Source organism: Pan troglodytes, chromosome 1 (genome assembly GCF_028858775.2).
Source record: "Pan troglodytes isolate AG18354 chromosome 1, NHGRI_mPanTro3-v2.0_pri, whole genome shotgun sequence".
Lineage (NCBI taxonomy): Eukaryota > Metazoa > Chordata > Mammalia > Primates > Hominidae > Pan > Pan troglodytes.
The window spans coordinates 21,353,542-21,377,982 of record NC_072398.2 but is presented as its reverse complement, the minus strand read 5'-3'; the positions used below and the strand labels follow the sequence as shown (position 1 = coordinate 21,377,982).

General features: G+C 42.4%; 1 pseudogene; it reads right to left on the bottom strand.

The window, feature by feature from the left end:
- LOC129143123 (protein capicua homolog) overlaps positions 1-24,441 on the bottom strand; it is a 30,122-nt pseudogene that overhangs the window by 4,958 nt on the left and 723 nt on the right.

Below are 24,441 nucleotides of genomic sequence, written 5' to 3'. Positions count from 1 at the left end.
CAGCACTTTGGGAGGCCGAGGTGGGTGGATCATTTGAGGTCAGGAGTTCGAGACCAGCCTGGCCAACATGGTGAAACTCCGTCTGTACTAATAGTACAAAAATTAGCCAGGCGTGATGGTGTGCATCTGTAGTCCTTGCTACTCAGAAAGCTGAGGCAGGAGAATCGCTTGTACCCAGGAGGCAGAGGTTGCAGTGAGCAGAGATTGTGCCACTGCACTCCAGCCTGGGTGACAGAGTGCTATGAGTCACCACACCTGGTATGAGCCACCGTGCCTGGCCCACAATGACTTTTACACAAGTTGTTAAATCATCTTACAGATTTTATAATTTGGGGGAAGAAAAGTTTTACTAAATGGTCTTTTAATGGAAACTCTACAAGAACCAGAATCTTTGCTTTGTTCACTTATGTATCCATTCCTAGGCCTAGAAAAATGTCTGACACATAGCGGCAATTATTCATTGAATAAATGGACCCAGCGATAGTACATTAGCGATGCTATATGCATACATTAAAGATGTAGATTATTGACTTTCAAAAGATAATTAATATAACTTCTTACTGCTTCTGAACATGTTTGTGAGTTATATTGCTGAGGGACCTTTATCTTCTCATTCTTTCATCTTAACCCAGTGTTATAAAATTGAAATCACCAATATTATTCCATATCTAAAATTAATATCTACCTTATAAAAAATATCACTCTGCTGCATTTGAGAATAGACTTTTTAGGTAATAATGATGCAATCCATAGGGTTTTTTGGGGGCACAGAGGGATTCATGCTAACAGAACATTTTATTTTCTATTTTCCCAGAGCTGTAAAACATGAAATTAGGGTAGTATAAGGCATATTTTTACTCTTTTTATAATTTTTTCTTAAAAAAATTAGTGTTTGTTCCCTATATAACTTTTAACTTTATAGGTAAATATTTGTCTCTTTCAGCTCCAGTTTTATGTGAAATAGAGTTTTCAGATTTATGTAGCATGGAAAGTTTTAATACGTCAGAGTTACTGATTTTTGCCATTTTCTCAATTATTTCTTTTTTATCTTTAGTTGATTTTTTTGTAGTGATACATTTTGTTTCTAGTCTCATTTCCTTTTGTTTATATTCTATGTATATTTCGTTTTTGGTTACTATGAGAATTACATATAACATCCTAGAGTTATAACATTTTAATTTGAATTTATTTCAACTTAAGTTCAATCACATACCAAAATTCTACTGCTATATATATAGCTCTACTCTTTTTATGTTATTGATGTAACAAATTATGTCTTTATTCATTGTATACCAGCTAACAGATTTACAATTACATTTTATGCATTTGCCTTTTAAATTATGTAGAAAATAAAAAGCAGAGTTACAAACCAAAATTACAATAGGACTATTTTTATGTTTGTTTATGTATTTACCTTTACCAGAGAGCTTTGTATATTCATACAGCTTGCTTATTTACTTATATAGTTATTGCCTAGAGTTCATTTATTTCAACCTGAAGGACTTAACACTTCTTGAATGGCAAATTCAGGGATAAATGGATTTTTTTCAGTTTTAAAACAAAATCCGGAAATGTCTTAATTTCTCCCTCATTTTTGAAGGATAAGTTTTCCAGCTATAGATTTCTCAATTGACAGGTTTCTTCATTATTTTAAATATATAATCCACTGCCTACTGGCCTTCAAGGTTTCTGCCGAGAAATCAGCTGCTAATGTTATCTGGATCCCTATCTGTGAGAGTTGCTCTTCTCTCTGAGTTTTCAACATTCTCCCATTATCTTTTTTTTGTTTGTTTTTGAGACAAATAATTGTACATATTCATGGGATACAGAGTGATATTTTGATACATGTTTACAATGTCCAATGATCAAATAAGGATAATTAGCATATCCATCACCTCAAATATTTGTCATTTATTTGTATTGTGAACAGTCAACATTCTTTCTTCTAGTTTTTTAAATTTATAAACATTTAAATTTTATTACAGAAATTTAAATTTTTTGATTCTGAAAAAGTCATATATGTATGCAACATCTTTTTATCATTTATTTATATATTTATGCATCTTTCCTTTTAGTTTTGACAGATTTTCTATTTTATCATTATTTCAAAAGAACTCTTACCTGTATTTATTTATCAATTATATTTCCCTTGTTTTTTCCTAGTATATTAATTTATTTACTTATCTTCTAAAAATCCTCCATATAATCTGTTTATTTTGTTTCCTTTCTATAATTTCTTCAATGATTAGTTCTGTTCTATTTTCCATTAAAATATTTAAATCTTGTATGAATTTTTGTCAGATTAGAAATTTAGGGCATTGCTTAATTTCTCTATATTCTAGCTTTTGACTTTTTTTTTCTGACCTAAGAGGTATTTAGAGCACATTTTAGATTTTTTATTTTGACTAATCATTTAAAATGTATACTAATCTTCAATTTAAATAAAAAACTGGTCTATAGTGACAAAAATTACAAATGAGCCTAACTAATAAATTGTCAGCTGTGTTTATATGTATAAGCATGCACAGATTTTGGTAAATATGTACATAGTATATTGGTGAGCTTATTTTTATCATTCTTAACTCATTGTGTAGTCTAAACGTTGGGAAAAAATAAAATACAATAATCAGATGATGTGAATAAGAAAATTGTTCTACTGTTTGTAAACCAAGCAACTGTTTTAACTGCTCCCCTCTTCCTGATTGACTTCTAAAAGGGATTAATCCATATTGGGTCCTATCATATATGTCACGGTATAACATCTCCAGCTATAAAATGGAAATTTGAGAATAACTTTGCTGCTACTCGGATACATTTTATTTCAAAAACATACACTAAGGTGTTGCTGTTGGATCTTTCCAAAAACATATTCACACAGAACTTTCAATCACACTGAACCATATTTGAACAATCTTTCAAGGTCAGCTCTGGCATAAGCTAACATTATACCATTTAACTCAGAAATTTCTTTAGTATTTGATTAATGGGTTTATGTTTGATATGTAATGTAATTTTCTAATGCTAAATCAAGTGGTAATTTTGTTAGTCAAGTTGATTTAGTGGCTTGGGAAGAAAGCTTTTAATGTTCCCCTAATTTTTCTTACCTTTGACATGATCCTTCACATGTCTTATTTTGCTTAGTGATTTTTCTTTTTTTTTTTTTTTTTGAGACAGGGTCTTACTCTACCACCCAGGCTTGAGTGCAGTGGTGCGATCACAGCTCATTGCAGCCTTGACCTCCCAGACTCAAGCTATTCTTCCACCTCAGCCTCCCAAGTAGCTGGTACTACAGGCACATGCCACCAAACTTGGCTAATTTTTGTATTTTTCGTAGAGACGGAGTTTTGCCAAATTCTCAGGCTGGTCTGGAATTTCTGGGCTCAAGTAATCCTGCCTTGGCCTCCCAACATGCTGATATTACAGACATAAGCCACAGTACCTGGCCAGTTTTCTTTTTTAAAAAATCTATTGGTTATTAATTTGAAGCCTTCCTTTTCATAGCTGTGCTCCTTAATTGGGAGCAAACATGAATGGACCACAACTTAACCAGTTTTTTATATACGATCTTTGCCATCCTAATTGAAAGGAATATTAATTCTTTCTTTTCCTCTTTCATTCCACAAACCTGTATTGACTACATCTAAGTTCTAAATGGTGCACTGGATGTTGAAAAAGTTGATGATGAGCAAGAACAAAATTCCTCCTTTCAGGAGACTTACAGTTCAATATGGGAAATATAATTTGTTAAAATATAAAAGTGCAATTGTGTTACATGCTGTACGAAGTACATGTTGACATGTGAGCATATAATAAATGGGCTGGAGGCCAGAGGATTGCCAAAGAGAATGGGACTCCTGCTGAGACGAAAAGTTGAGCAGGGATTAGTTGGCGAAAGTGGAGGGACGATCCTTTCTAGGCAGGAGGAAGAACATGTACAGAATCTCTGAGATGTGATGCAACAAAGTCTATATAAAAAACTGAAGAAAGGTCTAATGTGGCTTAAATACAGAAGCTAGTAGGAGAGGAGTTGAAAAGAGGCTGGAGAAGTAGAAAGTGTCTGCATTCTGCAGGAACTTATATTGTATAAAAAGAATTTATCTTTATTCTAAGTGCAATGTGAGGCCAATGAAGTGCTTTAAACAGGTGATGTGATTTGATTGGATTTATTACTTCACTTAACAAATATTCATTACATGCCCACTGTTTGTCAGATATTGCTGTAGCCCCTGGTGATACAGTAGGGAATAAAAGAGGCAAAAATCCCTGTCCTCTTGCAGCTTATAATGGACTGCAATGTTTAATATGCCAGAGGAGGTCCACGGAGGAGTGACTTCTAAGCAAGAATCTGAAAAAAATGAGGATATCTAAGGAGGGAACAAATGGTTCAAAAGCCCTATAATTGCAAGCAGGCATGATGAAGCAATTGTAGTTTTCCTGACTCTCAACACCATGGAACTCAAAGGAGATGGAAAGATTCTTTCTCTCCCTCATATATTTTCTCCCTTTCTGTCTATATATATAGAATATGAGACATTTCCCTAATCATTATGTGTAATTACAATTACATATATATATGTATGTAATATATAAACATATATATATGTAATTGTAATTACACATAATGATTAGGGAAATGTCTCATATTCTTCTACTCAGAAATAAGCAATATAGCAATTACTTGCCATATATATATATATATATATATATATATATATATATATATATATGTAGCAAGGTGAACTCGCATCCTGCAGATGCCTAGGGCAGAAGATTATAGTTGAGACCTACAATAAAACACTTAAGACCCAGTAGTAAAAGCTGGTGAGGGTTTATTTGGGAAATCAGGGCATTCAAAAGCACCCATGTGTACAAGGGGATTTAGAAGGCCACATGCATGCCCAGGGCAAGATGCATCCTCAGAAAACACCTGAGGAGATCCTAAGCTTCCACTTTGGGCTGATCCCTAAGCTAAGTGCAGGCTTGGGTAAGTGTTGAAGGAGTGCCTGGCACAGAGTCAATCTGCAAAGTCTGGGAATGGTTATTTGGTTTCTGCTATTTGTTTGTTTGTTTTTAGTTCCTGATATTAAAGGGAATCTCTGTCAAAACACAAGCTGAGATCGAGTGCAGTGGTTCACCCTTGTAATCTCAGCACTTTAAGAGGCCAAGGTGGGAGGATTGCTTGGGCCCAGGAGTTTGAAACCAGTCTGGGCAACATAGTGACACCTAGTCTAAAAAAAATTTAAAAATTAGTCCAGCATGGCAGCGCACACCTGTAGTCCCAGCTACTCAGGAGACTGAGGTGGGAGGATCGCTTGAGCCTAAGAGGTGGAGGCTGAAGTGAACCATGATCATGCCACTACACTCCAGCCTGGGTGATAGAGTGAGATCCTGTCTCAAAAAATAAAAATATAAACTAAAAAAACACAAGCTGAACACAGGCTATGGACAAAATGTCAGTGATTGAATATGGCAAGGAATACAGTCTTTGCAAAAAATAGTTTGGGAAAGTCATTATAGAAATTATCTGCTACAGCCTTCAACAATCAAAAATCCAGCAAACACTGGGAAAAGGGGTAATCTGATTTCCAAAGTTACCACATTATAATATTTAAATGTCTAGTTTTCAAAATAATTACACAGCATAAAAAGAAACATGAAAGTATGGCCTATTCAAAGGAACAAAATAGATCAAAACTGTCCCTAAGGAGCCCAGGCATTGGACGATTGGATAAAGACTAAAACAATGATCTTAAATATGCCCAAACAGCTAAAGACAATGAAAATCAGGAAAACCATGTATGACAAAATAAGACTCTCAGTTAAGAGATAGGAATTATAAAATGAGACCAAACCAAATTTTTGGCATAAAAGGTGGGATAACTGAAATGAAAATTTCACTAGAGGGGCTCAATAGCAAATTTCAGCAGGCAGGAGAGTCTGCAAACCTGAAGGTAAGACAACTGAAATTATTACATCTCAGGAATAGAAAGAAAAAAGAACAAATAAAAGTAAAGAGAGTCTAAGAGCTGTATGAGACACCATCAAGTGGACCGATATACACAGTTAGAGATTCACAGAAGACAGAGAGAGGTAGAAAGAATAGTTGAAGAAATAATGGCTGAAAACTTCCCAAATCTGAGGAAAGACATGAATATACTTGTCCAAAAAGCTCAATGAACTTCAAGCAGGATAAACTTAAAGACACCCACACCAAGACAAATTATAACCAAATTGTTGAAGGAAAAAGACAAAAAGAAAAATTTGAAGGCAACAATATGAAAACATCTCATGCACAAGGGATTCTCTGTAAGATTAACATCTGATTTCTCATCAGAAAAATAAATGATGCCAGAAGGCAATAGGATAACATATTTAAATCTTGAAAGAAAAAAGAAAGCCCTGTCAACTAAGAATTCTATATTTAACAAAAATTTCTCTTTATTCTCATTTGAGAATAAAAGATAAATTAAGACATTTCTAGAAAAACAGAAGCTGAGGGAGTTTATTATCAGAAGATTGTTCCTACAAAAAATGCTAAAGGGAGTTCTTCAGGCTGAAAGGAAAGGACATTAGACAAAATCAAAGCCATAAGAAAAAATAAAGAACACTGGTAAAGGTAATTACATAGGTAAATATATAGGCCACCACTAATGTACTTTTGGTATGGTTTGTAACATCTTTATTTTTCTATATGATATAATAGGCATACACATAAAATAATATCTATGTATCTAACTTAATTGGCATATAATGTATAAAGATGTAATCTGTGACAAATAATAATATAAATGGGGAGGCACAGAGATGTATAGAAGCAGAGTAGTGTATAGAAGACAGAATTGAAACTAAGTTGGTATTATTCAAACCAGGTTGAAAGTGGTTACCCTGGGGTAACCACTAAGAAAATAACCTTAAAATACGCAGAAAAGGAAAGAAGGGAATCAAAATTGTACATTACAAAAAATCAACTAAATATAAAAAAGGTAGTAATTGGGGAGCAAAAAATTATATAACACATATAGAAAACAAATAAATGGCAGAAGTAAATCCTTTTATCAGTAATCACATTAAAGGTAAATTAACTAAAATCTCTAAGAAAGCAGATTGGCATATTGAATTTTAAAAGTCAACGTGCATCTATATGCTGTCTACAAGCGGCTCACTTTACATAGAAGGATGCAAAGAGGTTTAATATAAAATAATAGAAAAAGACTTTCTATGTAAATAGTAATGAAAAAGAGCTGGGATGGCTATATTATTGTCAGAAAAATATACTTTACAAGAGACAAGGAAGAACAATATATAGAGACGAAAGTCTTCATACAGCAAGACAATATGGCTATAAACATATAAACACCTAACAGACACCAAAAATTTATAAAGTAAACATTGACGGAATTGAAGGGACGAACGGTTCTACAACAGTAGTTGTAAACTTCAATATCCCACCTCAATAATGGATAGAAAAACCAGACAGAAGAACATTCAGAAAATAGAGGATTTAGAAAATACTATAAACCAATTAAACCTAAAAAACATATAGAGCATACCACCAAACAACGATAGAATGCACATTATTTTCAACGGCACATAGAACATTCTCCAGGATAAATCACATGCTAAGCCACAAAACAATTCTTAATAAATGTTAAGAGATTGAAATAATCTGAAGTATTTTTCTGATCAGAATGGAATGAAACTAGAAATCAATACCAGAAGGAAAACTGAACATTTTAGAAATATGTGTAAATTAAACAAAACACCCTTAAACAACCAAGGGTCAAAGAAGAAACCACAAAGGAAATTAGAAAATAACCTTGAGACACATGAAAATAAAAAAGAAACATACCAAAACTTCTGGGATACCATGGAAACAGTGGTAATAGAGAAATGCATAGCTGTAAACACCTACATTAAAATAGAAAAAATATTTCAAATCAATAATTGTACACCTTAAAAATTAGGGGAAAAAAGAGCAAACTAAACCCAAAGCTTCCATCCAAGAGAATGGAAATAATAAAAATCAGATCAAAGATAAATGAAAAAGAAAATAAAAACACAATAGAAAAAAATCAATAAAACCAAAAGTTATTTCTTTGAAAAGGCCAGCAAAAAATGACAAATCTTTCACTAGAACAGCCAAGAAAGAGAGACACAAGACTCAAGTTAATAACATCAGAAATGAAAGTGGGGACATTACTACTGATTTTACAGAAATTAAAAAAATGACTAAATGCCATGAACAATTGTATACTAACAAATTGAATAGCCTAACTAAAATGGATATTTCTAAGACACAAAATGTGTTAAAACTGACCCATAAAGAAACAGAAAAATTGGAACAGACCTATAACCAGTAAGGAGATCTAATTAGTAATAAAATCAAGGCCAGGTGACCTCACTGGAGAATTCTACCAAACATTTACAAAAAAGAACTGGGTGTGGTAGCTCATGCCTGTAATCCCAGCACTTTAGGGGACCAAGGCAGGAAAATCACCTGAGCCCAGGAGTTTGAGACTAGTCTGGGAAACCTAGTGAGACCGTGTCTCTACAGACAAACAAACAAAGAACAAATAATTAATTGGGCATGGTGATGCACACATATAGTTCCAACTACTTGGGAGGCTGAGGTGGGAGGATCACTTGAGCCCGGGAGGTCAAGACTGCAGTGAGCTATGATCATGTCATTGCACTCCAGCCTGGGCAACAAAGCAAGACTCTGTGAGAAAAAAACAAAAACTAATACCAATCCCTTTCAAACTCATCCAAAAAATTGAAGAGGAGGGAGCGCTTCCTGACTCATTCATTGAGACCAGCATTACCCTGATACCAACACCAAAGTACAAGAAAACCATAGACCAATATCCCTTATGAATGTTGATGCAAAAACCCTCAAAAAATAAAAGCACAATGAATTGAGTAGCATAGTAGAAAGATTATATATCTGACCAAGTAGGATTTATTCCTAGAATGCAATAATGGGTCAACATACAAAAAACAATCAATAGAATATACCATATCAACAGAATGAAGGGGGAAAAAACATGACTATTTCAATTGATTAAAAAATGATTAGGAAAATCATTTGACAAAGTCAAACACCCTTTCATGATTTAAAAAAAAAAAAAAACACTCAACAACCCAGAAATAGAAGGAAACTTTCTCTAGTTAAAGGCCATATATAAAAACCCCACAGCTAGCATCATATAATCAATGGTAAAAGACAGATAGCTTTCCCCCGAAGACCAGTAACAAGACAAGGATGTCCACTTTTGCTATTTCTATCCAATGCAGTAGTAGAAGTTCTAGCCAAAGCAATTTGGCAAAAAAAAAAAAAAAAAAAAAAAAAAAAAGGCCAGGCACAGTGGCTCACACCTGTAATCCCAACACTTTGGGAGGCCGAGGTGGGTGGATCACCTGAGGTCAGAAGTTCAAGACCAGCCTGGCCAACATGGTGAAACCACATCCCTACCAAAAGTACAAAAAATTAGCCGGGCATGGTAGCAGGTGCCTGTAATCCTAGCTACTTGGAAGGCTGAGGCAGAAGAATCCCTTGAACCCAGGAGGCAGAGGTTGCAGTAAGCTGAAATTACGTCACTGCACTCCAGCCTGAGCAACAAGACTGAAACTCCATCTCAAAAAAAAAAAAAAAAAAAGAAGTTAAAGACACAATGGAAAGGAAGAAGTAAAATTATCTCTGTTCACAGATGATATGATCTTATACAGAAGAAATCCTAAATGATCCACAAAGAAACTGTTAGAGATAATAAAGAAACTCAGCCAAGTTGCAGGATACAAAACCAACTTGCAAAAATCAGTTGCATTCTATACAGTAGTAATGAACAATCCAAAAAGAAACTTAAGGAAACAATCTCAGGCTGGGGACGGTGGCTCACGCTTGTAATCCCAGCATTTTGGGAGACTGAGAAGGGCAGATCACTTGAGGTCAGGAGTTCGAGACTAGCCTGGCCAAGATGACAAAACCCCATCTCTACTAAAAAAAAAAAAAATACAAAAATTAGCTGGGTGTAGTGGCTCATGCCTGTAATCCCAGCTACTTGGGAGGCTGAGGCAGGAGAATAGCTTGTCCCCAGGAGGCAGAGGTTGCAGTGAGCCGAGATCACAGCACTGCACTCCGCCATGGGCAACAGAGCAAGACTCCAACTCAAAAAAAAAAAAAAAAGAGAGAGAAAACAATTCCAAAAGCTACAGTTATCAAAACAGTATGGTACAGGCATAAAGACAAACATATAGAACAATGAAACAGAATAGAGAGCCCATAAATAAACTCTCATGTACACGGCCAAATGATCTCCAACAAGACTGTCAAATCCATACACTAGAGAAACAATGCACTCTTCGATAAATGGTGTTGGGAAAAATGGAGATGCACATGCAAAAGAATGAAGTTGGACTCTAAGTTTACACCATAAACGAAAATTAACTCAAAATGGATTAGAGACTTAAACTTAAGACCTGAATCTATAAAATTTCAGAAGAAAATGTAGAAAATTTGACATTGGATTTTGCAATGGTTTCTTGAATATGACACCAAAAACACAGGCAACAAAGGCAAAAATAGACAAATGGGACTAGATCAGACTTTAAAACTTCTGCACAGCAAAGGAGACAATCAACAGAGAAGACAACTTACAACATGAAGAATGGGAGAGAATACTTGTAACACATATATTTTGATAAAGATTAATATCAAGAATATATCTAAAAACTCTTACAACTCTTCAACAACAAGCACAACCAAATAACTTGACTAAAAAATGGGCAAAGGACTTGAATAGATGATTCTCAAAAGAAGACATACAAATGGCCAATAGGCACATGGAAAGATGCTCAACATCCTAATCATAGGGAAATGCACATCGAGACCAATGAGATACCATCTCACACTCCTTAGGATGGCCACTATAAAGAAAACAAAAACAGAAAACATCAAGTGTTGGCAAAGATGTGGAGAAATTGGAACCTTTATGCACTGTTGGTGGGCACGTAAAATGACACAGTTGCTATAGAAAATAGTATGGAGGTTTTCTGCAAGATTAAACATAAAATTACTGAGCCAGGCAAGGTGGCTCACGCCTGTAATCCCAGCACTTTGGGAGGCCGAGGCGGGTGGATCACGAGGTCAGGAGATCGGGACCATCCTGGCTAACACGGTGAAACCCTGTCTCTACTAAAAATACAAAAAATTAGCCAGGCGTGGTGGCGGGCACCTGTAGTCCCAGCTACTCAGGAGCCTTAGGCAGGAGAATGGTGTGAACCTGGGAGGTGCAGTTTGCAGTGAGCCGAGATTGCGCCATTGCACTCCAGCCTGGGCGACGCAGAGAGACTCCGTCTCAAAACAACAACAAGAAAAAAATACAAAATTAGCTGGGCATGGTGGCGCATTCCTGTAATCCCAGTTACTTGGGAGACTGAGGCAGGAGAATCACTTGGACCTGGGAAGCGGAGGTTGCAGTGAGCCAAAATCATGCTGTTGAGCTCCAGCCTGGACAACAGGAATGAAATGCTATCTCAAAAAATAAAAATAAATAAATACATAAATAAATAAAAATAGAATTACCATATTATCCCTCAATCCCACTCTGGGTATAGATCCAGAGAACTGAAAACAGGATTTTGAAGAGATATTTGCACATCCATGTCTATTGCAGCATTAATTACGGTAGCCAAGGGATGGAAGCAACCTAAATATCAGTTGACATAGGAATGGATACACACATACACACGCACATGATATACAGTATATATACAAATGTGATATGTGATATATACAAATGTGATATATATACACAAATGTGACATATACATATATACAAATGTTGGCTGGGCACAGTGGCTCACGCCTGTAATCCCAACATTTTGGGATGCTGAGTCAGGTGGATCACCTGAGGTCAGGAGTTTGAGACCAGCCTGGCCAACATAGTGAAACCCCCTCTCTACTAAAAATACATAAGTTAGCTGGGCGTGGTGGCATGTGCCTGTAATCCCAGCTACTTGGGAGGCTGAGGCAGGAGAATCAGGAGAATTGCTTGAACCTGGGACACAGAGGTTGCAGTGAGCCGAGGTTGCACCGCTGCACTCCAGCCTGGGCAACGGAGTGAGACTCTGTCTCAAAAAAGAAAAAAAAGTTATATATATACGCATATATAAAAATGTGATGTGTGTATATATATATGTATATATAAATGTAATATATATTATGTATATATATGAATGAGATATATACAGTTGGCCCCTTAACAACATGGATCTGAGCTGCATGAGTCACTTACGCTCAGATTTTCTTCTGCCTCTGCCACCCCTGAGACACCAAGACCAAGCCCTCTCTTCCTCCTCCTCCTTACTATATTGTAAGAATACAGTATATAATACATATACAAAACATGTGTTAACTGACTGTTTGTGTTATTGGCAAGGCTTCTGTAGTTAAATTTGGGGGAGTCAGAAGTTATACATGGATTTTCAACCATGCAAGGGTTGGCATGCCCTCGGTTAGTATGGTCACTATGAAGAAAATAAAAATAGAAAACAGCAAGTGTTGACTGCAGAATGAAAAGGCACCCTACAAAATGGAAGAAAATACTTGCAAATTATATATCTGCTATGGGATTAATATCCAGAATATATAAATAACTCTTACAACTCAACAACAAAAAACCAATTTAAAAATCAGCAAAGGACTTGAACAGACATTTTTCTAAAGAAGATACATAAATGGCCAATAAGCCACACTGGAGGAGGTTGAAGAGACATGACAGCTAAATGCAATGCATGATTCTGACCAAGACACTCTTTCTTTTTTTTTTTTTTTTTTCTGAGGTGGAGTCTCGCTCTGTCGCCCGGGCTGGAGTGCAGTGGCGCCATCTCGGCTCACTGCAAGCTCCACCTCCCGGGTTCACGCCATTCTCCTGCCTCAGCCTCCCGAGTAGCTGGGACTATAGATGCCCGCCACCACGCCCGGCTAATTTTTGTATTTTTAGTAGAGACGGGGTTTCGCCGTGTTAGCCAGGATGGTCTCGATCTCCTGACCTCGTGATCCACCCGCCTCGGCCTCCCAAAGTGCTGGGATTACAGGCGTGAGCCACCACGCCCAGCCCAAGACACTCTTTCTAAACAAGGCTTTTTGGGACAACTGGTCACCCTTGAACTGCTGTGACAATTAGACAGCAGTAATAGGTCAAGGTAGTGTCTTGATTTCAATGGTTGTTATTGTAAGTATCAAAGTTCCCAAGACCCTGCCTTGTGGGAACCCACCCATCCCTCAGTAGGGACCTAACCTCCCACCCAGGCCCTGAGCATTCACTCATTCCTTGGTCCTTTGACTCAGAGACCAGGCTGCTCAAAGATTAGACAGTCAGGTGGAGGGGTGGGGACAGTTGTTCTCATGCCATTGGTGAGGGTTCTTTCTGAATGTCAGTTTAATGATATGTAGTAAAATCTTCAATGTGCAAGACACCTTGGGGCCAACTGTCCTACTTTTGAGGAATTTGTCCTAAGAAGGCCTTCAGGGAAGGAAGAACACAGCTGCCTGTTAGCAGCCCCAGGACTCATTTGACAAGCCCTCCCTGAGGAATGAGATTCTCCCCGCCCTGTAGTGTCTCTCCCCCGGAGGCATTCTCCACCATCTCTGTCTACAGGCTTGTAAAAGCAGAGTCACCCCGGAGGGGAGGAGGCAGATGGGGAGATGGACCAGATAGGACAAAAATGTCCAGAGCGTGTCCTTGCACGTGAACACAAGATGGGATTCTCCTTGTGTTTGTCTTCTCTGGAAAGGGCCAAAATGGGTACCTAGAGAAGAGGGAAAGCCCTACAAGAAAGGGAGGGAGCAGAGACAAAAAGCAAGATAGAATCAGAGAACATGCAGAGAGGTGGCGGGGACAGGCCAGCTGGCCAGGATGGAGGGTCTGGAGGCACAGGGGGCTCCAGTCCAGGCCCCATCACTATGTGCTATGTTTGGATGCAAGTCCGTAGTCTCTTTGGACTGGTTTGCCCACCAGTGAGATGTGAGACTGGGCGTTTGGGCTGGAATTCTGGGATTTTCTATTCCATGGCACTGCCTAGGACAGAGTAAGACCCTAGAGGCTGGAAGTGTGGAATTAGTGTCTATTTTTCCAATGTCACAATGGCTCCCCTTGAGTTTATGATGGTCTGAAAACTGTGCTATTTTCTGAGTCAAGATCTGACAGAACTGGGCTAGAAGAGGGGGCTCTTTGGAGACCAAAGCCCAGCTAAGCATCTGCCGTACTGCAGTGAAGGGTAACTGCTAACTCTGCTGCAAAACCCGAAATCTTGGTCCATTTGCTGTTGCTTATGACAGCATGCCTGAAACTGGGTAATTTATTTAAAAAACAAAATTTATTTCTTATAGTTTTGGAGGATGGGAAGTCCAAGACCAAGGGGGTGCATCTGGTGAGGGCCTTCTTGCTGGTGGGGACTCTCTGCAGGGTCCTAAGGAAGTAGTGGACATCCCATGGGGAGGGTGCTGAGCATGCTAGCTCAGGTCTTTCTTCCTCTTCTTATAAAGCCATCGGTCCCACTTCCATGATGACCCATTAATCCACTGATCCATGAATTGATTAATCCATTCACGAGGGCAGGACCCTCTGACTCAATCACCTCTCAAAGGCTCCACCTCTCAATACTGCCACATCAGGGATTACATTTCAATATGAGTTTTGGAGGAGACAAATGTTCAAATCATAGCACCCAGCTTGAACTAGGAAAATGTAAGCCCACCTTGGACAGGTGATAGACAGGTGAGCTCTCCACTGTGGTTTTCCAGGCTGACCAGAGCCAGCTGAGCTCACACATGTCCTGACTGCAGAGAGGGCAGAGCTCATTTCCCAAAGGAAGAGCAGAGACTTCTCATCCCAGGCTCTCTACCAGCTGCACTAGAGATTGAGCCATCCATGGCAGTAGCCACCAGCCATGCGTGGCTACCTACATTTAAGTTGAAATTCATTAAACTTAAAATTCAATACTAGGTTCCTCAGTTGCATTAGCCACACTGTCTAGAGAGAGTTTACACTGCAGCAGGGAGGAGGACTGAGTCCAGGGAGTTCAAGCTGGCTGGGGTTCACAAGGCAGAGTGCCAGAGAGGAGTGACTGCATGGAGAGAGCTCCCAAGACTTTCAGAAGGGTTCCTCAGTGTATCCACCTGAGTGCTGGCCAGTGCACACATGTGATGAAACTACTTCCTCAAAGAATTAGAGAAGCAATCTTCAGAGCTCACACAGTGCCAGCAACAGTTTGTCTTCCCAACAGCCAGAGTGGAAAAATCTAGTGATTCATAGGACATCAGGTGGAATGATCAGAAGGGTATTGCCTCAGTACTGGGGAAAAATTAGCCCTAGACTAAATGCTGCTTAGGTTCTGCCTAACAAAGCTTAAAAGCAAGCCTCAGAAGAATTAAACTGTTTTCAAGTAATTTTACTGCATTCCAGAATAAAGCTGAAAAATATTTATAAGAATACAAAAGTATTCAGAACCAAGTAAGGTAAAATTCACAATGTCTGGCATCTAATCAAAAATTACTAGGCATGTGAGTAAGAAGAAAAATGTGACTCATGAACGAGGAGGAAAATCAATCAAGCAATAGAAACAAACATGATGATACAGATGATAAAATTAATAGAAAAGCACATCAAAAAATTGCCTCTAGTGCTTCCACATGTTCAAGAAGGCAGAGGAAAGATGGAGCATGTTATGTGTGGAGAAGGAGTAGATATTTAAAAGCACCAAATCAAACTTCCAAAGATGAAAACTATGATATCTGAGCAGACACATGCACTGAATGGCATTGATGGCAGTTTAACACTGCAGAAGAAAAAATTAGTGAACTTGAAGACATAGCATAGAAAAAAGGACTGCAAATATGAAAAGAGAATCAGTGAGCTATGGGAAAACTTCAAGCAGCCCAACATAGATGTAAGTGGAGTCCCTGAAGGCAGGACAGAGTTATCACAAGGAAGTGCCTTATGCATTTGTAGAGGCTGAACATGTCCAAAATTCATAGGCCAGGAACTCAGGAAGACCATAGACAGGCTCAACCCATGGGCTTTCTGTCTCTATCCAGACAACCCAGGAAAAAGAGAGAGGACAATGACTAATCTCAATAATTAGAAAGGTGACATCTCTACAGATTCTATAGATATTAAAAAATAAACAGGAATAAACATCTACATGTGTATAAATTCAACTTCTGTAAAATGAACAAATTCCTTGAAAGACATCAACTACCAAAGCTCGCACAAGAAATAAATAAACAAAATGGTTCTATAGCTATTTAAAGAACTGAATTTGTGGTTACAAGCCTTCCTACAAAGAAACTTAAAGGCCAGATGGCTTCATTGGTGAATTCTACCAAACATTTAAGCAAGACATAATAACAATTTCCACAAACTCTTCCAGAAAATTAAAGAGTTGGAAATACTCATGAGTATCTCATAAGGCCAGAATTACCCTAATGCCCAAATCAGACGAAGACATTATAAGGAAAAAAAATTCTAGATCAGTACTTCTCAGGAACATAGATGCAAAAGTTCTTAACCAAGTTTTAGCATATCCAATCCAACAATATATAAAGAGGATGATACACCATGAGCAAGTGGGATTTATCCCAGGAATGCAAGGTTAGTTTAATATTTGAATATAAATTAATGCAATTCACTATATTAATTGGCTAAATAAAAACATATAATTGTCTCAATAGATGCAGAAAAATCATTTAATAAATTCCAATATTTATATAAAAACTCTCAGCAGATTAGAACTAGCTGTGAACTTCCTAAACCTGATAAGTGGCATCTATGAAAAACTTCAGCTCACATCACACTTTAATAAAACACTGTGGGTTTCCTCCCTAAACATCAAGAACAACACAAGCACATCCACTCTCACCACTTTTATTTGACACTGTCCTGGAGTTTCTAGCTAGTGCAATAAGACAAGAAAAAGAAATGAAAGGCATCTAGAATTTAAAGGAAGAGGTAACCTGTCTTTATTCACAGGTAACACAATTGTTTATATGGAAAACGCCAACAAATCTACAAAAAAGAATAAGTCTGCTGGAACTAATAAGTGAACTTAGGACAGTTGCAGGAAACAACATCAATATACTAAAAGTCAGCACTTGCAACAAAACATGGAAATGGAAAGAAGTAATACCACTTTAAATAGCTGATAGCTTCTGGACTAAGAGGAAGCTGCAGGTAGAGGGGGCAGGTGGAAGATTTAGGAGAGTATGGAGGTGGTTGCTGAGCCTGATATGAGAAGAACCTGGACAGAACAGGAACGAATGCTTTGCCGAAGCTTCTGGACCCACTGGGCTGGAGGACAACCAGCAAGGAACAGCAAGGAAGGAACCAGCAAGGAAGCTTCTGGACCCGTTGGGTTGGAGGACAACCTCAGCAACCCTCTGAGGAGGGAGAGACAGAAACTCTCTGCAGAGACTGCAGGTTGTGACACAGAAGCTGATGGCCTCGATTTCCCTCCATGAAATGGGACAGTAGGATGCCGTTGACAGTCAGAAAGGGTGTGCAGGAGGTGGATGCTAGGGAGGAAGCCCACAAAGGGGCTGATGGACTGGCCTTGTAAGAAACAAAACATCATGTCTCCTTGGAGCCATGTCTCCTGTGCCTCGCCAGGGACAGTGGGCCCCAGCTTCTTCGACCAGGGAAGATGGCAGTCAATGGATACCCCAATGGCTTTTTCTCTTCACCTGTTCCCCCACTCTCCTGTTCCCTAGAACCATGTTCCCACATAAACCACCTGCACTCACTACTTGTATCATGTTCTAAAAATCCCACCATGTCCCTGGAGCTCAGGATCTTCAAGGCCAAGGGGAGGCCCTAAAGGTGAAGTTGGGGGTGAACCAGAGTGAAGGAGAGCATCTCCAGTGATGAGGGAGTCCAAGACCCATGATCCTGGGTGATGGGGGTGGACAGGAGGAGCGTGACTGTCAAGCTGCCCAGGCCCAGGCCCATGTGTGAACAGCAGCCCTGTGAATCTTGCTCTTGGCCTCTGAGCCTTGGCTCTGGCTTATGCTCCAAAGATGGTGACACTGCATCTCCTGTGGTCTCAGGGATCAGCTGGGTCATGCAGGCTTCAGCAGGGGTTGTGGTCACCACTATTCCCATGAGATAGGTCATACCCACAATGTAAAATCCCACTTGGGCTGCAGGACAGCCAAGGGCTAGGGAGGAGGCGCTGCTCATGCCACCCACAACCTTGCCCAGAAGGGGCACTGCCTCTAGGGGAAGATTGGACCTAGGCACCCCTTCAGTGCCGCCCTCCTCTGGCATCTCCACTTGGTGGCAGTATTGGCCCAGAAGCGGAACTCCAGCAAGCAGCCACCAACCGGTCCCTAAGAGCTGCTGTGGCAGCAAAACTTACCTCTTTCCCAACAGGAAAGTCTGGGGAGTCTATTGCCCTCATTTCACAGGGAAGTAAGTTATGGCCTGGGAACCAGGATTCTGGATAATTAATCTGCAGGATTCCAGAACTCCACGATACTGTGATTTTTTTTTTTTTCTGAGTCGTGGTCTCTCTCTGTCACCCAAGCTGGAGTGCAGTGGCACAGTCATGGCTCACTGCAGCCTCGAACTTGTGGCCTCAACCAGTCCTCTCACCTCAGCCTCCTGAATAGCTGGGACTACAGGTGCACACCACCATACTCAGCTAATTTTTTATAGAGACGGAGTCTCACTATGTTGCCCAGGCTGGTCTCAAACTCCTGGGTTCAAGAGATCTGCTGGCCCCAGCCTCCCAAAGCACTAGAATTACAGGCATGAACTACCTGTCTGGCCCATTGTGATTTTTTTTTAATTCTCACATTTGATTTTCTTATGGTTCTAAGACTCTCCATCTATGGGTCCATGCTTGGAGAACCATAAGATTCTAAGATCAGAGGGTTCTACTGACTCAGTTCCCCTGCATCCTATAATTCTGTGTTTGGATGATTCCAGCATTTCATGGCCATTTCATGGGATCAACCAGGATTAACCACATGGCTAAAGGGAGAGGCTGATGGCCCTACTTCCATGGTTCCCGGATTCCATCTTCTCTTCCTCATAGGGAGGTCCACAATTCCCCACATATCACCAGGCCACCTGCAAGGAGAGCAGGTTCAAGAAGTCACCTTGCAATGAGAATGAGATCGTGTGTCTCCTACATCATGCCCTAAGGGAGAGAGGACAGCATGGATCTAGGAGGTGGATGGCTGGGGTGTCAACTGAGAAAGACATGCCTGTTGGACCCCAGAGTTGACTTTTATGGCATCCAAGAGCTGCCTGTGAGAACACACATGGTTTGATTTGTGAAGGGATGTTCACACAACCATCATGCGTCAGCCTTCTCAAAGGTGGTGTTCGTAGCACAGCATGCGAAGGGCTTTGAGTCAACAGACATTCCTGGAAAGAAAGCAGTGTGGGGGTATGGAAGGATCCCTGGAGGCTGGGACCTGGAGACCAGGGTCTTTCCTGCGGGCCCATTGCTCCTTCCACTTTGCCTTGAGCCCACTCTTTCCGTACAAGGAGAGGCTGACCTAAGGTTCCAGTTGCTTTCATCAGGTGGGATCTGGTGAAGGGTCAAAATGGAACTCTAAGGGGGGTAGTTGAAGGGGTGACACCCGAGGAGAGAGTGATGTCTCAAAACAGACTGAATTATTTCCCAAAGAGGTGCCCCAAGCCCCTGCAAATGCACTCTCTAGGAAGTCTGGCCACTGGGCCCCTTGCCCTTGTCCCACAGGGCAGCTCAGAAAGGCAAGCTCACGAGGACCGGCTCGTGTCCACCCACCCCCCTCATTGCCTACAAGGACTCCCGAGCATGCCCCCCATCCTGGCGCAATCTTCTGCCCTGGAGCCAGGAAAGGATGGCCTTCTGAGTTGGAGTCCTGCAGTCGGTCTTCCGGTCTTGGAGGGAAACATATACTCTACAAATGGTGAGCCTTGGAGAGAGCCCAGCCCTGCTGTGCTGCCTCCAGGAGGTTCAGGTGGCTATGCCTCCTCATTCAGCCTCACTGAGCCTTTTCCACTTCCAGAACATGGTGAAATTCGCTTCCCTCTGACCACACAGTGCTTGGTGGATCACCGGGCACACAGTGGGCATACAGTGGGCATGGTAGTCGCTGTCATCACTCTGCTCCAGGAGCCTTCAAGAAATCATCTCATCTGACAACCCACATTTACCATAAGGACCTTTTGGAGGCCAGGCGCAGGGGCTCACCCCTGTAACCCCACAGTTTGGGAGGCCAAGGCAAGAGGATTGCTTGAGCCCAGGAGTTAGAAACTACAGTGAGCTATGATGGCACCACTGCACTCCAGCCTGGGCGACAGAGTGAGACCCTGTCTCAAACAAATAAAAAAGAACCTTCCAGAGAACTGAAGGAAAGTGGAAATTTGATAAGAGATCTGGGATGGAGAGGAGAAAAGTCTTTTAAAATATAAATATAACGGCAAGCTCAGAAAGATAGATACAGGGCAATGGTAAGAAGCAGACAGGTAACCAGATTGGGCTAGTGGGAGATGCTCATTGAGACAAGCAGTGCAGTGGTGTGCCACTGTGAGGGGGAAACAGGGATGGTGCCCCCGCCATCCTGCTTTGTGACTGGCGTGCACGGCAAGGGGGCAGAGCAACAACTTCTGTGGGCTGGACCTGCCCTGGGCAGGGGCCACGGGGAGGCCACAGACTCCGGTCTGAATAAATACACAGCAGGAACCCAGAGCTGTGGATATGTAGACCCCACACACAGCCTCCCACAGGGGGCAGGTAACCCACAGGAAGACAGACAGCCCTGAGCTCACAGCCATACCTGCAAAGCCCTGCCAGGACATACCCACATCAGTAATGTCCACGGGGGCTCTCATGGTGATATTAACGCGGAGGAGGTAATTCCCACAGTGCCTAAGCTGAACAACGCCAACAAAGGTGGAGACGGGGCGGAGGGACAGAGACAAGGAATGTAGAGAGGGGCTGCAGACAGGAAGAGCAACTCACAACTGTGCAGGAGGGCTCATCGGCTGTGACAGGAAAACACACAGAGACTGATAGAAAGACAGGACGGCCATAGACAGGAGGTGGGAGGCAGACAGGTCTGTGGCCCAGAGACCCTGTCTCACCACAGCAGCTTTGGGGAAGCAGGTGGCCACGTCATTTTCCTTGTCTCTGTTTGGCTGACCTGCACATCTCAGGCCCAGCCCTGGCTGCTGTTTTTCCAGCTGCAGTTCCCAAACTGTGTGCTAAGGCACCCTGGGACGCCACAGCAAATTCCCAGGGTGTTGCAGAATATCACGCCTGTAATCCTAGCTCTTTGGGAGGCCAAAGTGGGAGGATCACTTGAGCCCAGGAGTTCAAGACCTGCCTGGGCAACATGGTAAGGCCCTCGTCCCTGCAAAAAAAATTTGTTTTAAAGAAAGTACAATTGAGTCTTGGACAACATGGGGGTTAGGGGCACCAACCCCCTGCAAAGTCAAAAACTTGAGTATAACTTTTGACTCCCTAAAAACAAAACTACTAACAGCCTCCTGTTGACCAGAAGCCTTGCTGATCCCACACACAGTCAGTCAGAACATACGCTGCATGCCACATGTGTTATCCCCTGTGTTCCTACAATAAACTCAGCTGGAGAAAGGAAATTCCTGCTCAGAAAACCTAGAAAAGAAGCCAGACTCACAGTTCATGAGGCGGCAGTGGGTCCTCATAAAGGTCTTCATCCTAGTGGTCTTCATATTGAGTGGCTGAGGAGGAAGACAGAAGCGGGGCTTGGTCTTGCTGTGTCAGGGTGGCAGAGGCAGAAGAAATCCATGTATAAGTGACCCACACAGTGCAAACCTGTGTTGTTTGAGGGTCACCTGTCCTGCATGAACATCACCTTGTATGGCCTGAGAGCCAGGACCTTGAACAAGAAGTGAGAGTGTTGCTTCTGGAGGGCCAGTAACTCCAGTTATGTGAGGATGAAATAAAAATATGATTCATTTATTTTTAACTGATGATTTTTTTTCAAATAGCTACTGATCATTAAGTGGTTGGACCTAATTACTTAATAAACAAAGCTCTTAGGTATTTATTTTAGCCTGAGGAGCTGGGCAAAGAATGACTATAAGTTGTTTTCTTGATTTATTTTATTTTATTTTATTTAGAGTCAGGGTCTCACTCTATCACCCAGGTTAGAGTGCAGTGATGCAATCATAGCTCACTGCAGCCTTGAACTCCTCAGCCCAGATGATCCTCCCATCTTGGCCTCCCAAAGTGCCAGGATTACAGGTGTGCACCATCACACCTGGCCAATTGAAAGTTTTGATCTCAAGAACCCACTGCTTATGGAGAAGGCATCCAAAGAGTGACCCCCACAAGGAAGGTCAGGGAAGCTTCCAGAAGGGACCAAGTTCCAATGGAACTGACTGTGGAGTGGCACTCCGTCTTCTGACCCTGGACCCCTACCCTGTCCTGCTGCTGTTCCTTCCAGGGACCCTCAGCCAGAAAGCCCCCAGAGCCTTGAACTCTGTCTGCCCAAACCCCTTCCCTGTTTTCCCCCAACTTATTTTTGCTCAAATGAGAAAAAAAGGAAGCAAAAGATGACCAGTTAGTGTCTGAAATCCTGGCTTGCCCCACCCATAACAGGGACTCACACCCGCTGTAGACAGGGAACCCACTACCTCACACAGCAAACTGTCCATCAGAGATGCCCCTCCCACCTGGCTTACCCCACCCAAGCAGGTGTCTTACAGAGCTTCCGGGGTGGGCAGCGCCTCCTCTCGCCTGGGGGCCTATTCTGGAAGGAGGGAGCACGCTCCCTGGGCCCTCCAGCAGGCCAGAAATGATGTTCCCTCCAGCACCATCCATACATGGGGAGTTTTGTTTTATCAAACACATGGCTGGCTGCTCAGGGCTTAGCTCCAGAGCTGCCCGGTTGTCAGGCCTTCTCACACGTGCCCTCTCTGAGGACGATTAGCCCTTTCCTGACGCTGGCTTTCAAAGGTCTCACCCACCTCCCCGTTCCAAGTGTTGGAATGTGGGTCTGTGTCCTGGCCAACAAGGAGGTCTGTGGAGACAGGGCCGGGTCTCAGTCACCGTTCAGCACCCACCCGGCATGCCCCCAGGAGCCTGCCCTATGCCTTGACCTCAACCTATGCCATCCCAGTCCCCAGCGCAATGCACAGGTGGGGACATAGACCTTGACAGACTGGTCAGGGACAGCTCCCTTTAGGCAACAGCAGAGGGCGCTTCCAGGGAGGCCCCTCACCTTCCTCTGCACCCCAAGCAAGGGACAAGAGGTGCTGTAGGCAACATCACCCGAGCCTGGAAGACACTCAGGAGAAGCCCCTCAGGCCCCTGACACCCAGCTGGGGTCCCACCCTTGCTCTCCCGCTCTGCTCTCCACCCCACCCCAGCTCAGCCCCACTGACTTGGCTGCTCAGGAGCCGAGGCTCTCAGGAGGCTCACAGAGGGAAGGAGGAGCCCCACGTGGTACAGGCAGGTACCGAGGAGCTAGTTCCAGAAGCCTCCGCTCGTTCCTCCATGCAGCCTACCCTGGCTCCCTGGTATCCAGAGTCTTCAGAAACAGGAGCCCTCGCTTGAGAGCCTGGCCTGGGCAGGCTGAGCTGCCTGGGGCCTCGGAGTCTGCTCCTCCCTTCATCTTCTGCAGCCTGGGAAGCGGCCAGATCTCAGTGTGTCCACTACCCAGGTGGCACGGGCAGAGGATGGGGCCTGATGGGGGAGAAGAAAGCAGCCAGGAGGAGGGGCTTGGGAAACCAAGGGGCAAGAGGGCAGGACTGAGCAGGCTGCGCTCACCTGCCCCCTTCAGTGAGGTCACGAGGCCCATCCTGTCGGTGGGCAGAGCTGGCATCCTCTAGGGGGCTCTAATCCCCGAGCCTCATTTCTGGGGAGGTGGGGGTAACAAGAGTCTGCGTGCCTCAGGCTGGGCTCAGGCGCCCACCCCACCTGCAGCCCAGGTTTTTCCCCAGTACCACAATTGGGTGGGATTTTTGCTGCAAGGCCAAGTCCAGAGGAGCACAAACACGCTCCTCCCCTCCCCCTCCCTGCCCCCACCGCCGCTTCATTCCAGAGCTCTTCCCTCTTTCCCTCTGAGGGTGGGGGCCCCGCAGTGCCTGGGAGAAGCGGGTGGGCGGCCGGGCATGCGTAGCGGAAACTGGATTCCCAAGGTAGTGAGGAGCAAAGGGAACTTTTTTTCAAAGAGAAAGGCTGTCACTCTGAATTCAGGACTCCTGACATAGTCACCAGGTGACCCCTAGGGCCGGTGTCCACAGGACCACAGGCTCCCTCTGCAAACGCAGAACCAAGCTGTGAGTGGGGCACACTGTGGGAAGCAGCTGCCTCCATCAGCCAGCCAGTGACACACCTGGGGACATCTCAGCCACCCCCTCCCTGAGAAGCTGCACAGAAGCGGCCACATGCCCATCCCTG